The 14688-nt window shown below is 40.2% G+C and overlaps 1 long non-coding RNA gene across 1 annotated transcript in view; it reads right to left on the bottom strand.

Annotated features, from left to right (window-relative positions):
* The window catches only part of LOC307193766, a 212038-nt gene extending 208247 nt beyond the window's left edge, over nt 1-3791 (bottom strand). The window contains exon 1 of the long non-coding RNA XR_013830408.1: nt 2938-3791. This is a non-coding gene — a long non-coding RNA (uncharacterized lncRNA). The remainder of the gene's footprint in view (nt 1-2937) is intronic.
* Nucleotides 3792-14688: the final 10897 nt, after the last annotated feature.

Genomic DNA, 14688 nt, shown 5'->3' with positions numbered 1-14688 from the left:
GTGAGAGGAGGATCTGACTACAGAAGGACAACACAGGGGATTTGGGAGTTAATGGAAGAGAATGGAAATGTGGTGGAAGATACACAACTCTATACATTTGGCAAAATCCATAGAACTGTTCATCACTGAGAATAAAGTTTGCCCTCCATAAACTAAAAATAATCAATCAGGATGTAGGGAAATACAGAATGTAGACTGTGTGTATTACACATAAATAACACAACCACACTGAAGGACACTGGAGTAAAAAGGAGCTGATCTAATGAACTTTGGAAAACAGCATTTTGACCAGACACTGTAAGAATCAAAAAAACAAAACAAAACTAAACACTGTTGATAAGTTGGTCCCTCACAAGGTTATGTGTTTTCAATTCTGAAATGACTTTATTTGTATATTGGTTTTGAACATAAACATAAACACACTGCAGATAATGAAAGGAAGATTTCTCACTGTTCTAAAAAGAAAGTTAGAAATAAGGAAAGTGTCAAGGCTAGAATATGACTCATGGTATTATTTTTAACATGTATTCAGATAGACAGATACAGAAATATATATGCATGTGTATGCATGAGCAAGTGAACCTACATATATTTCCTACTTCTATTCATTGAGAGAAGCTAGAAACAGTGATACCTCTGTAGCTATTAGCATACCTAGTACCAAGTTCTTGGTTTCTACACATCATTCTTCAAGAGAAGGGATGTAGGCCTAGTTGATTCCAATGCTGGTGCAGAGAAAATGTAAATGATATTGGAGCATCTTGTGGTGCCAGAAAGTAAGGAAGAGGTAATAAATTAAATTAAATTAATAAATAAAACCATGTTAAAAGGGCACAGCAGGAGACAACTTGAAAGAGCTCCCAATGGCCAAAGTTAAAACAACAATAGCAACAAAGTAAATTATGATACTATTAGATTACAACCCAAACAATAAAAAACCATTTGTAAACCTATACTGATATTAATATATAACTAAATTAATAAATAAATGGGGAAGAAGGGAAAACTCTTTTGTAGAGAAGAATGTTAATAAGTAATTAACAAAAATGTAATAAGAGAATTAAGCATCACCAGAACATCACAGTAATAATTATCACAGGCAACATCCACTGATAGAAGGTAAAATAAGGGAATCATGAACGTACTGCATGACAGGTAGTTTTAACATGAAGAGAAATCAATACTGACAACTTTGAAAGTTTTTTAAAAAGTAGCTATTAAAGCACAGTATTATTTATTGGGCACTTAAAATATCATTAATAATATTACTAACTTTCCTTGAGCACATTCTATATTCTAGTGTTAACTCATGTAATTTTCCCAGTAACCTCATCCCATGTAGCAAATGAGAGATTACAGATAGCTTTCCCAAACTCACATGATTAGTAAATGATGCATCTGTAATTTAATACCAAAACCTAGCTGATAAATAACTAGATGATAGATAAATAGATAATATTAAATATTACATTCACATATATGAGAACGATAATGTATAGAGATACATATGTAATATATCTATATCAGTTGTTTATTATGAACTGGAGTCAAACAAAATAAAATCAACCCCACAAAGAAAACACCAGGTGTTAAAATATAAAGGAGGAAAATGAGGAAATATTGGGACATCACATCTGGCTAGAGTTTTGTCTTTTTTTTTTTGAATAGAGAAAATTATGGGACCAGTGAGATGATGTGGGAAAAATTGAAAACTAGGCTCTACCTATGTTTTTTTCAAAAGTGGGAGCAGCACACATGCTTTTCATCTGGCAGGGGGACCCAAATGCTTTGTTTTGAAGGTGGTCATCCTTTTTGGAAGACTGAAAGTATCATAAGAAGTCTCGGAGAGGCAAAGCTGCTGAGAAGCAAGCTGGCACGTGGAGGCTCATGGAGATATCTCTGCTCTCCCCTGAGGTTTCTGGGAAGTTTGGCAGCTGGAGCCACAGTTATGATCAACTGTACAGCCTCTGAGCCATCCATCTGCACAAGTTGCTGTCCTGATAAAATATTTCTTGTCCAATATCTTCAGAGAGTAAGAAGGTGCCCTTCTGAGTTACATTTAATAGAGATAAAGCTCAGTTTGGAGAGGAAAGAGGAGTCACAACTTAAAATTTCATTTCAAACCTATTTTGTTTTCTAATAGGACAATAATAATCTTATTTCATGTCAAATATATACACACACCCACAATGATACTGACTGGCTATTTGAAGAAATTATCTTAATCTTTTCACGTGTAATAATGGAATTGTGGTTATGTTACAGAAAAGACCTCTTATATTTAAAGATACATATTTACAATTAAATGATATAGTTTCTGGGATTTGTGTGAACTATTATGAGAGGGGAGACAGGGGACAGTATAGATGAAACAAGATTGGCTACGAGTTGGTTATTGTTGAAGCAGAATAATGAGTTCATAAGCACTGAAAATACTATACTGTCTACTATGGTAAATATTTGAAAGTTTTTATAATAAAAAGCTTTTAAAAAGAATTACAGGGCTTCCCCGGTGGCGTAGTGGTTGGGAGTCTGCCTGCCAATGCAGGGGACACGGGTTCGTGCCCCGGTCCGGGAAGATTACCACATGCCGCGGAGCGGCTGGGTCCGTGAGCCGTGGTCGCTGGGCCTGCGCGTCCGGAGCCTGTGCTCCGCGACGGGAGAGGCCACAGCAGTGAGAGGCTCGCGTACCGCAAAAAAAAAAAAAAAAAAAAAGAATTACAGGTTTGTCTATTATAACTGAGTATAAGTGATATCAAAGAAACCTCAAATCACATTCCAAAAATAGTACTTGAGGAAGTAGAGACTGCTTAGAACCACTCAACCTTGAAACCTGAGCGGCAAGAGAAATCATAACAATCCTATTAATTCGGCAACACCATTTTTAAAGTTAAATATGTAATAAATAAAGAAATATGAGGTAAACATATTTCTTACCTTTAAAAATAACGAAAAGAGGGCTTACTTGGTGGCGCAGTGGTTGGGAGTCCGCCTGCCGATGCAGGGAACACAGGTTCGTGCCCCGGTCCGGGAAGATCCCACATGCCGCGGAACGGCTAGGCCCGTGAGCCATGGCCGCTGAGCCTGCGTGTCCGGAGCCTGTGCTCCGCAACGGGAGAGGCCACAACAGTGAGAGGCCCGCGTACCGCAAAATAAATAAACAACAATGAAAAGAAATTTGTTAGCAGCGCGTGTAAGGGCAGGCTGAACCTGCTCCGGCGTGAGGCGATCGGAAATTGCACCAAGACGGAGACAACTGCGCATGCGCTTGCAAGATGGCGCGGCCGCGCTTCTCACCGAGGAGAGGAAGGAGGTGAACGGTGCCTCACTCCCTCCACCGTGAACAGCGCCGTAATCCGGCGAAGCTCGCTGCGTTGCGCCATTGCCGTACCTTACACCCGGCTTCTGTTACCTAGTGGGGAAAAACATTGACATATTGGACTAGATTGTGCACGAACCAAGGCAACTTGTGTGAAGCACTAACATTACTCGCCAGCAAAACAAGAAACATTAGAAAAATATCTGTCAAACATAGTAGAACACACTGTGTTAATTTAAAGGAATAGTGTAAAATTTCTAAGTATTTTCTAATCCAATCGATTTTTAATGTATTTTGAAATATGTTCATATGGAAATAAATGTTCCAACACTATCAAAAGATGCTGAGAGTAAAAGTCTCCTTTTCCTGGGTCCCCTAGTTTCTACCTAGTCTCACTCCCCAAAGAAAACCATTTTTAATTGTTTTTTAATTGCTCTGATTCTTTTATCATTCTAAATAAATGCTCATTGTTTTGATTTATCTCGTTGATTCATCAACTTTAAATAAGAATTATAGACCTTCCCTGGTGGCGCAGTGGTTGAGAGTCCGCCTGCCGATGCAGGGGACACAGGTTCGTGCCCGGTCGGGGAAGATCCCACATGCCGCGGAGCAGCTGGGCCCGTGAGCCATGGCTGCTGAGCCTGCGCGTCCGGAGCCTGTGCTCCGCAACGGGAGAGGCCACGGCAACGAGAGGCCTGCGTACAGCCAAAAAAAAAAAAAAAAGAATTATGGACTCCTTGATGTGAAAGATGAAGATGTTTATCCACCTTTGTTCTCTCCTCCTCCCAGTTTTTCTTAGTATTACTTATCGCTACTTCTTTTTTTTCAATCCAGCCTGCCAGCCCGCAGTGTTTCTACTTCTTTTATTGGTCATACTCGTATTTTTAAACAATATAGATATTTCTTGATCCATCTTTGACTCTCATTTGTAAAATAAGATAATTCACTTTGCTTCCCTCCACTATCCAACTTGTTATCTAAAGCTCTACTTCTACATTGTCAATGCTTATAAAATTTGCAATCTGTTCTCTACAATGTCACTTTTTCAGAGGTTTTTCCATAGGTTGATTCCAATTCATGTCCAAAATATTATAGTTGTATTACATTAATTATATTATATTTAACTATTATTTAAAATAAAATTGGATTGAACCCAAAGATGTTAACTCTATGTCACTAAAAATGAGACATTTGACGAATCAAGTTCAACTTAGTTCTCATTTCTTATAGCTCTATAATTGCTGTTTTGGCTTTCTTCCTATTAAGCCATGATTTTTTTCATATGACATTTTTATTCATGTTGGAATGTCTAATGATCTTTCTTTTTCCTCTAGTCTCTTAATCTTACCGTTTATTACAGAAAATCCACTTTCTTCCCAGAGTTGTTCTCCCATAGCCTATGACTTCCTGTTCACTAACTTATCTCTAGCCTGCTGTACAACTGCTAATCTAGAATTTTATTTTTTTCATGGCACTCTCATTTAAATCCCCAGTTTATTGGACCCCGTGCCTGCCTTTTCTCCAGTTTTCTGTTTTGCTTTGCTAGAGTCCATCTCAAATAATGTTCTACACAAAGGATGTGTAGAAAGTAAATTTTCTGAGATCTAGTGTATCTGAGAATACCATTACCCTGTCTCCACACTGTAGTCATATCTGAGGAGGTAAACAATTCCATACTTAAAATTATTTTCAGAACTTCAGGTCTTCTAGCTGATGAGCAGTCTGATACCAATCTGATTCTCATCCCCTGTAGTGACTTATTTTTAATCTCTGGTAGTTATACAGTCTTTCTTTTATCTTAGGTTTCCTGGTATTTCATATGTGTCTAGATGCAGGATTTCTAAAATTCATAATACTAGAACTCAGTGGATTATTTTGATCCAAAGACATATCATTCATCAGCTATCAGCAACTTTCTTACATTATTTCTTTGATAATTGCTTTCTCTCTAATTTCTCTCTTCACTCTTCAGGAAATTTTATTATATTTATGCTGGACTTCCTAGATTACTCATCTAGTTCTTTTAACTTTATTTCACCTTTTCCATCTTCTTGGTCATTTTGCTCTATGTTATGGGGGATTTCCTTGAACTTTTCTTCTGGAACCTCTTTAATTTTATTTTTAATTTCAGCATTTAAATTTATTAAATTTTATAAATACAATTTTATAATTTTTCAAAATTTTATAAATATGATACCTTATACTGTTCTGAGGGTACTAATTAAAAATATGTAAAGTTCTTTTCTGGCTCCTGGAATCAGTTCTTCTGTTTGATCAACTTGGTCTTTATTTGTACTCCTGATTTCCTTAAATAACTGGCAATTCTTCCTGTATTTTCAAATTTACAATTGGGGAACCAGGTCGATTAATATAAGTAGTTGGCATGTGTTCCTCTATAGGTGCCAACACTCAGAAGGCTTTTTCCTAGAATTTGCCAATTCCAAGTGCTTTGTGTGAGGGCAGGTATGTCCCACAACTGCCTTTAATTCAGGTGCCTAGGCTGAGAGCCACGCTGAATGCTCCTAAACCCTAAATGTCATCTCCCATTCTAGTATCCCAAGCCCTCGAATTCAGGTTATTTGACAGAATATTCCCCAGATTCAGCAAAGGGATAAACCCTCTCACCATATCCATGATGGGTAGAGGTTGGCTTGTGCTGTATTCCCTTCACAGCTCTCAGTTATTCTCTTTGATTTCTGAGTTACCTCCCATTCCTGTTTTTTGTAAGTGCAGGGGGACAAACTTCTACCACCTACACTGTAGCCTTTCCTGTGTTCTGGGCTGCGTCTCTTTTGATCTTATTTATCTCATTATAATTATGATTAGTATCTCATTACCTACTTTCCATCAGAAACTTGTCAAAATCTCACATCTTCTGATGTCTTTTTCTCACTTTATCAGTGTTGTCATGAATTTATTCACCCTCATTCTGGAAGGGCAGGAAGGTAAATGTGGTGATCGGTCAGAACCAAATGCCCACGTCCTTTCCTCTATCTTCCAACTACTCCAGTGAAATCGAGTTAGGATAATGGTACCGGGTATCGGGCTGTATCCCACAGGCCTGCAAGCCTTGGAGCTGCCCAGACTCGAGACTGAAGAAAGAACCTCGAGACAACAACAGAGACATCAGTGGTTTGTTTTCCATGGGGATCTTATACAAAGGGTCCTGGAGCAATACCCTACCATGTGCCACAGATGTTGGGCAGGACATGGCAGCAATCTTCACTACTCGGGGAGAAGGAGGCTACCATTTATAGGGGGAATTGACATCAGGTGGGCTTATCAGTTACCAGGGACTAATTAAGCCCTGTCATTAAGAGGATTGGATAGTCGTGTGAGTGAAGCAGGGACTGGTGGAGCCGGGGCTGTATAGAGAGCAAGAAAACAGCCATCTTAAATAGAGAAACAAGTCTAGAGTTACGTACACATAAGAGGTAATGGTGAGAAAACAGTGTTCAACCTTGAAATTAGCAAAAGGTCCCAGCTGTTGGCAATGACAAGGTCTAAGTTGTGAGCACAGGAGTAAGTAACTGAGATGGCATGAAGGACAAGAGCATCAGTAGTGAGGAAGTTAAGGAATGAGGCAGTGAGAAATAAAGAGGATGCCTACCTACTCCTCCTCCAGGCTCAGAGTACGAGGGCCGTGAGAGAGAAAAGTCACCTTTTGAGTCAGTTTCAGGGAAGAGGTATCGTCAGCAGAAAGCCAGGTTTCAGTTAGAAAGCAAGAGAACATTCACAGAAGAGGCTGATGATACAGGGGATGTTTTTGATGATTCACCTCAGGTTCCACAGGGCACAGAGAAGGGCCTTCTGGAGGAGGGGAAGGATGGGATACAGGATAAGAAAGAAGAAGGGGGTCCCAAAGACTTACAGAGATTAGTACTGGGACATACTGAGAAACCCAAAAAGATATCATTATTGCTATTTATTACTTAGCCATAAGAAAGAGTGAAATTCTGCCATTTGCAATAACTTGGATGGACCTAGAGTGTATTATGCTTAGTGAAATAAGTCAGAAAGAGAAAGACAAATACTGTATGTTATCACTCATATGTGGAAACTAAGAAATGAAATGAATGAATATAAGAAAACAGAAATAGAGTCACAGATCCAGAGAACAAACTAGTGGTTACCAGTGGGGAGAGGGAAGGGGGAGGGGAGAGACAGGAGTAGGGGATTAAGAGACACAAACTACTATGTATAAAATAAATAAGCAACAAGGATATATCACACAGCCCAGGGAAACATAGCCACAGTTATTCTTTAATAACTTTAAATGGAATATAATCTATAAAAATATCGAATCACTATGTTGTACACCTGAAACTAATGTTTAAATCAACTACAATTAAGAAGAAGATATCATTATTTCTCTTTCCTTTTTACCTTTGTACATGCCACTCTATCTGGCTGCATAACCCTGGTACCAGCAGAAAGGAGACATGATACTTTGATATTAAACACCCACATAAAATAAGCCAACTTCCCATGGAGTCATTAGCTTCCAATTTACCGAAGGCCAGCCCCAACTTAACAGGAAGGGATTCTTCAGTCTCAGTTTCTAAAGCCACTTCGAGGGGCAGCCTCTCCTGTGGCCCCTCCCCTTTCCCAACACTCTCTTCTCTTCTCTCCCATCTGGGTCCTCCCTGTTTATTTACCTCCTGTTCCTTTCTGAATGGGTAATGAGGAGGGTTGTAGAAGGAGCTTCAAGAATATAATCAGACTTTTTCTACAGTCCAAAAATCACCTTTTGTCTTAGTCCGTTGGGGCTGCTATAACAAAATACCACAGACCAAGCAGCGAATAAACAATACAAATTGATTTCTCACATTTCTGCAGGCTGAGAAGTTCAAGGTCAACGCACCAGAGATTTGGTGTCTAGTGAGAGCCTGCTTTCTTGTTCAGAGACACCGTCTTTTTGCTACAGCCTCATAGAGGAAAGGATGAGGGGGTCTCTGGGGTCTCATAAAGGCTCTAATCCTGAGGGCAGAGCCTTCGTGACCTGATCACTTCTCAAAGGGCCCACCTCCAAATGCCGTCACATTGCTGGTTAGGATTTCAACATAAGAATTTTGGAGGGACACAAACATTCAGTCTACAGAGCCTCCCTCTTTGGCATTCTCTCTTAAATCTTCATGGTGCTACAAGAGTCTCTGTCTCTATTATTACCTTGAGTTGCCATAAAAATGCCCTTTTATTTTCCTGGATTTGGGATGTGCCAGATTCCGGGAAGGGAGGAAAACAAGATCTACTATCCTATACCTGGAAGGTTCTTCGTCCTCTGCCTCACCTAATTAACTCAGGTACCACATCTTCCAGTGGCAACCTGTTTGCATCACCATCATACCATGCTATAATCTTGCAATTATATGTTTTTGTGAGCCTTTCCATTAGATTAGAAATCCTTTCTGGGCAGGGATCACCTCTTAGAAGTATTGATATCACCTGTGCATACCATAATAGTTATGTAGATGTGCAATAAAATTTTTGTTAAATAGATGAAAACCTAGTTCGTTTTCTTCGAAGTTTAAATCTAGTTGTAGGGGGATGGTGGCAGTAACTGAGTTTAACAATGAAGTTCTCTAAAATGGTCCTGAGGTATGTGCTGAAAAAAGATAATACTCTGATTAAGATCAAACCTTTTTTTTTTAAGAACTATATTAGTGAGACAGGCTGGGACCTGGGACCTGTGATGTGGGTGGGACCCTTTTCTGCAGTGCTTACACCTGGACTCCTCCAGCAACAGAATACAAAGAAACTATAAGGGATTAAAAATAACCGCATGCTTGTGCAGTTGGGGCAAATTATGAACAACAAGATACAAAAAGGCCAAAACCCAACTGCCACTTCTTGAGGAGCCAGGAGCAAAAGCCGGGTACCGCACATGCACTCTGCACACAGTAACAATAAGCCACCCCTCCAGCTGACCCACCGACCTGCCCCTACCCTCATCCCATTTAAGGAACCAGCTCGCCCCTGCTGAGCTAGCAAACGGAATCTGTTACTTGTTTTCGCTCCCTTGTGCTACAGCCTTGCCTGAATTTCTTGTCTGGTCTCTTCTCAATTTCTCTTGGTTAAAGAATCCAAAAATCCAGATCAGTAACCTTACAAAGGTGAGGTTAGTGCTATATAACTTTTTACAAGGAAGAATTAGTTAGGGAAGAAATGTTGAGGTCCTTTATTTCCAGAAAGAAAACTGGAATAACTATTTTTATCATACCACTTTATGGCATCTCTGTCATTCTCGCAGGTCTTCATTATCTTTTACAAGAAAATGACAATCATACTGGGTCTTATTGGTACCTTCCCTCTGACAGTGAGAGGGGAGGGAAAAGATTCCTTAGGAGAAAAGCAGTTGGCTGAGACAGCTGGATGACAATGATTTGTGAATGAAAGGAGCTGCCAGTAAAATGCAGCTCTCCCAGGACTATGTTACTTTGTAACACTTGAACTATCTGTGAACTTTGTAGGAGCCTTAAGCAACACATTTGCTTGAACGCTTTCCCATTAAATTAGGAGTTCCTTCAGGGCAGGCAGGAATCACCTCTCAGAAGTCTCAATATCCTCAGTGCATATAACAGTGCTTGATTATATAGGTGCTCAATGAACTTTCCTCGAATGGATGAAAAGCTAATTCATTTTCTTAGAGACCTAAATCTAGTTGTGGGGTGATGGTGGCAGTAACTGGATTTGATGGAACTGAATTTGTGCAAGTTCCCAAAGGGTTACATCTTTGTGGTGGGATTGCCCTGGGTTATGGCGCTCTTAAGATTTTTTTCTTTTCCTGAAGTGAATCTTCCTACAGTGTTCACTATACTCCCACTTGAATACACAATGGGGTGTTTGTTTGTGGAATATCTTCCTATACATTGTGTGGTACAAGAAATGTATGAGAAATTGTTTCTGTCCCCGCAACACTGATAATCCATTTGAGAGATAAAATGGAGAATAGCACAAGATAGCATAAAATGAAATGCGTCACAGAGCAAGCATTTCATTTAAAATGCTCTCCATAAAGACCTCACAGCTTTGCATAGGAGCAGACTGGTCAGTCACTGGTGCTCTGCAATTTATGGGATGTGCAAAAATGCTCCCACCCTGTGCTACAGGGCATGAAGCACCTCCCTTAGTATTTGATTTTTTAGAATGTCATTAACACTCAGGGATATTCTTTGAAAACATCAACGTCCCTAGGATAAGTCGCTCAAAGGCCTGCATTCAATCTGGCTCCTTAGGGAAAAGTTGCCTATCAGATTTCTTCCAGTTGAGTGAGCCAGGTGGGGAGTTACAGAGAAGTGAAAGTTGTGATGGGAGAAACAAGGAGGGTGCTCTCTAGGCAAGAGGCCTTGTGGATGGAGGGCAGGCCTAAGTGAACAATCACACTAAGGGATCCTAGGTAGACAAAGGGCTTTGAGGTCCAGAACAAGGAGACTGGCAAAGAGGAAGTGAGTGGGGACAGGATGCATGTTTCCTACTTCGCAAATTTGCCCAAAGCTCTGTTCTCACCCAGCTTTAACTTTCCTCTGAGGCTCTGTGTGCAGACCTATAAGGCCAGCTCAAGAGCCCCGTGATCACTTCTTCTCCTGTTTAGTATTGCACTTTAGACCAATGTCTCTTTTATTAATGTGGCTGTGACACATATTCTCAGTGTTTTCTCAGCTTTTCTTCTTCTGATTTTAGTTACAATCATGAGCCCATGATGGACAAAGGACTCTTCTCCATTGCTCTTCAAATTGTTACTTTTTTCATCTTATTAAATCTTCTTCTGCGTGGATTGCATTGAGTGCTTTCCTGCTGCCGTGACTGCTATAACATCTGTCCAAGCTGCTTCCTCTCATCATTTCAGAGGTGGTGCCTGGGAGCTGCAGGCCCCAGGAGTGAGAGGGAGATGCGGAGGACTGTGTGCAGGGCGTACCCTAGCAGAGTGTATGGGGGAGGCGGGAGAGGCGAATGCATTCCTAGCATCTCCATTTCACAGATGCTTTACATAAAGTCCCAACTGCTCCTCCACGGCAGTCTTCCCCAGAGCTGGGACCACTCTATCCGCACTGCCCTGCCGTTGCCTTTCTCCTGTCCAGCGCAGCAGAATTAGCATAGCCCTCCTTTACTTACTCTCGAATCTTTTACCAGCCTGCTTTCCTGTCTCCCCTACCTCTCCCATCTAATAAATCTAGACATGGCCTCTCATTTCACTTCTGAGAAGCCATTTCCTGTCATCTCGTCAACGACTACCTCTTTCCCACTGACTCTCTCTAGTGAGGAGCAGAAAGCTAGCATCTAAGCCTCCTTGTCAGCAGCATCAGGAAACTGCTTCTCCAGCCACACCAGAAGTCCCTGCCTTGCCAGGAGCAAGTCCCTTCATGTTTTGCCACCTTGGGTGTCACTGTTTTGGTGACTCGGTTTTTAACACCAACATTCTGGTCTAGTCTTTGAGATAGGAAAAAGACGAAAATAAATATGTTTTCACACTGTAAGGTAGAAAACCCAGTCTGTGGTTTCACTGGCTGTGTTATGCCATTCACAACGAGAAGTCATTCAGCCCTACAGGCTGCAATTTTCCTTCTTTGCTAACCTGCTATTCAAAAATTAAAAAAAAAAAAAAAAAAAGGTTTCCTTACTAGCATTTAATTTTGATTTTACTGAAACTTATGTGGTTAAAAACATTCTTATACTAATAACTATGTGACCTTTAAGATATTTGGCAGGAAAAAAAATCTCATAAGAATAGAACCTCATTTCCCAACTCAGTCTCTTCTGACTTCGAGATCTTTGCAACGATCCTTTCCCTAAGCCATAGAATTCTCCCCGAACGCCTCTTTTCTCCTCCTCCCACCTCAAGAGGGACTCTGGGTCACTGTCCCATCGTGGAAATGGTCGTCATTGGTCAAAAAATATTTCTCTGGGGTTCATATATGAACTGGCTTTCTTTTCGTCACCCCATCTGAGCTCTTGGGCAACGGGGACGAAACAGCAGCTCTGCCGCGGTGACCACAAGACTTATCTTTTAAAGCCAAAAACTTACTTTTAAACAGAGGTCAAACCAGAATTCAATGAGACAGTTCATTTCTCTCTGATATGCACGTAGGTTAAAAATCTAATAACTTGAGGTCCTTGGAAAAATGCCAAGTCCCAGGTGTCAAGACCACTGTCTGAAAGTCACATGGACACTTTGGGAGGGTGTGGCTGTTCAGTGACTCATGGTGTTTTCTTCTTTGTTGCTGCCTCCTCTGAGTTGATGTTTTTTGCTTTTCTGATTCGTCTGTAGTAACCTTGAGTCAGGAATTAAAATAAAGTAGAAAAATAACTGAGGGAAACAATCATTGGTCTTAACATTATGAAAAACTGCCTTACCGACATTATTCAATAAATTGATCAGTGTCATCGTGTCCTGTTGTAATATAGACATGGATACACTTGCAGACTTGATATGGCAAAGCCAGGGGTCTGGCCTCTTCAGTTACGTCCAATTCAACCCCAGTGTGTTAGCCTAAAGAAACTAATGATGGGGATTTCCTGACTCCTGAGCCAGATTTTCCAGCATGTCATTTTCCAATTATGCAGCATTTTCTACTCTGGTCATGTTCTTTAACTTAATGATAAAAACAAAAATAGCTGAGAGTCAATTACCCAAGATTTCTGGTGTCCCCCAACTCACCCAACATCTGTTATTCATATTCATGTTTCCTATTCCCCTGATGTTTTCAGCACCTTGTACCTCCATGTATATTAGTGCACAGTACTGTCAATGAATGAAGAAAACTAAACGGGGGCTTCCCTGGTGGCTCAGTGGTTGAGAGTCCACATGCTGATGCAGGGGACGCGGGTTCGTGCCCCGGTCCGGGAAGATCCCACATGCCGCGGAGCAGCTGGGCCCGTGAGCCATGGCTGCTGAGCCTGCGCGTCCGGAGTCTGTGCTCCGCGACGGGAGAGGCCACAACAGTGAGAGACCCGCGTACCGCAAAAAAATAAAAATAAAAATAAATAAATAAACAAACTGAAAATATTTGTAATGGTCTTGCCAAACCCATTGGAGGATTAATCATATATCATTGATTTGAAAGAAGAGAAAGGCAAGGATGCAAAGTATGTTTCATACATGCACAGACCTGGAAGGCTCTTTAAAATTCAATTAGTTCAATGTTCCTAGGGCTAAATGAGTGGTACCCACTTGTCTCCACTAACTTAATTTTGGAAATGTAAATGTGACAGCAACTCTGTCACAATGATTCCAGAGATTCTACTTGAATTTCACGAGTGTAGAGGCCAAGGATGTTAGAAGTCCTGTAATACATGAGACAATTCTGTGCAATGAAGAATTGCCCCATGTCCCACGCAACTTACATTTTCTTTCTTAATTTATGCAATGACCCTGTAGGTACTCTTATTTCCATCTGACAAACTATTCTGGAGGCTAATTGACAGGCTTATCCTTCCTAATTGCTTGAAACTCTCTATCCCGAGACTTGATCATTCTGTTTCAACTTATACAGACAGTATTCCTCTTTCAATTCCTTTGGCTTGTTCACATACCCACGGGGCATGTGAAGACCCTCTCTAGAGACCTTTGTTATAGCATCAAAGACGATTCACCACCTAAGGTAGTGAGAAATCATTTTGGACACCAGAAAGCTCCTAGAAAGGCTCAAAGATTAATTACTCATAATTTTCTTTCAAAAAGGTTTTATGCAAGAGGGAAGAGATATGGGAACATGTGTATATGTATAACTGATTCACTTTTTTATAAAGCAGAAACTAACACACCATTGTAAGCAATTATACTCCAATAAAGATGTTAAAAAAAGATTTTAAAAATTGAGATGTATTTGACATGTTATTTCCAAATGGAAAGAAATACTCTTGGTAAAACCTGATAAAATTCCGTGAAAGTTCATACAAATCTCACAACCATGTTAAGGTAATTTTGAACAATTACCCTATTGGGATCCACTGAGTACACTTTTGTGAAGCTCCAGGAACATTCTTTGTACTTCCCATTTCTTTTCAAATCACAAAGTAAAATCTTCTGAGACACAAAAGATTCATTTATTTTTCCCCACCAATTTAAAACATTTCTGTTTTCTGTATTGCATGTATAGGTGAATAAATAGGGTAAGCCTTAGTAAGCTTTCTTTTCTCTGAGAATGGTAGGATTTAAGGGTTGAATAAGCAATAGACCTGAAGGTAAATTGTTTTCATGAGAGCATATGTATTAGGACAAATACTGAGTTCTTATTTGGTTTAACCAGGAAATAACTGTGGTCTTTGAGTGGCTTACAATGGAAAAATTTTCCTGTTTCCTGGGTTTGGGGAAGTAGCACGGTGTCAAGGTGTCTGATTAACCCCTATGGTCAAGTACAAGTGTTGTAAAA

Source organism: Stenella coeruleoalba (genome assembly GCF_951394435.1).
Source record: "Stenella coeruleoalba genome assembly, chromosome: 11".
NCBI lineage: Eukaryota > Metazoa > Chordata > Mammalia > Artiodactyla > Delphinidae > Stenella > Stenella coeruleoalba.
Note: the sequence above shows the minus strand (reverse complement) of the source record. Positions and strands in the feature narration are given on the sequence as shown.